This window comes from Rattus rattus, chromosome X (assembly GCF_011064425.1).
Source record: "Rattus rattus isolate New Zealand chromosome X, Rrattus_CSIRO_v1, whole genome shotgun sequence".
Taxonomy (NCBI): domain Eukaryota; kingdom Metazoa; phylum Chordata; class Mammalia; order Rodentia; family Muridae; genus Rattus; species Rattus rattus.
Window position 1 is genome coordinate 55423476 of NC_046172.1, and position 1373 is coordinate 55424848.

The window sequence follows — 1373 nt, forward strand, 5'->3', positions numbered from 1 at the left end:
GATAGAGCTGTATCGAATTCTTTCCCTATACTAACAGATCTGTTAGAATTGCATTTGGCTATAAATAAGATCCACTGAATAATGGCTTAAACAAGGAGGGGTTCTTCGCCTGCTCAGAATGGTTAGTAGTTAATGAATAGCTCAACACTTTTCAGAATCAAAATCATTAAGGGACTCTTGGTATCTTCCTTGCAAGCACAGAAGTATAACTGCTGCCGCTTTAGCTACCGTAGCTTTAGCTAAAGCAGAGAGGAAGAAGAGATGCTGTTCACTGATCTAATGTTCTTGTGTGTGTGTGTGTGTGTGTGTGTGTGTGTGTGTGTGTGTGTGTGTGTGTGTGTGTGTGTGTGTGTGTGTGTGTGTTTGTTTTGAGACATTGCCTTATGATGCAGCTCTCACTGTCATGGAACTTGCTATGTAAGTCACTCATTTATCATTTAAACATTATTTTTGTGTCCATTTTCAATAAGCATGTATATCAGATTTTCCAGAATTGCTAGCACCACTCATTGACAAAAACTGAATTATATAGTACAATTAACTATAGGAAGCCTTAGAAAACAAATACCTACTGTTTTAGCCTCTGAACAGATTGTTCTCTACCCTGAACTTTTGCCAGTGTTTGCTCTTATCTCCATTTTGTAGAGGTACATAGAATATAAGTAAGTTATTATCTTTTCTAACAGGACATTCCAGCATAGGCATCTCACCACTGTTTACCTCTCAGCTTAGTTGTGATAACTGGTAGGAGGCTCTGCTTATTACATGTACATTAGAACCTCTACACTGGAGTTCACGATACACTGTTATTTGTGTCTGTCCTCCAAGTAAATGTGAAATAAAGGCTTTCCTTTTGTTAAGTATATGAAATCTTAGTGTTGTACCTTTTGTTTGTATGGTTGGTTTTGGAGGCAGGGTTTCTCTGTGTAGCCCTGGCTGTACTGGAACTCACTATGTGGACCAGGCTGTCCTAGAACTCACAGAGATCCATCTGCCTCAACTTCTGAGTGCTGAGATTAAAAGCAAGTGCCAGCACACTTGGTTCAGTGTTGGGAACTTAATTTTAGTTCCAGCGAGCATGGAAAACAAGCCTTTTCTGCTTAAGTCATTTGTTACAATTTATTGGGGAGGGGTAATTTTCTTTTAGCTTCAGTTGAGACTAAAACTAATTTTGAACTCTGAGAATAGCTGATATTTTACTTTGATTTTAATATGATTTTACTTCGAAACTGTAGGAAGTACGGGTAATACTGTGAGCAGGGAGAAAGAGGGCAGGGAGAGACAATATCTTTCCATGGAACTCTAAGATTTGCATATGCAATTTTCTACTTGATACTTTTGATTAGAGTGTTAATACTCATTTCAAACTCAGT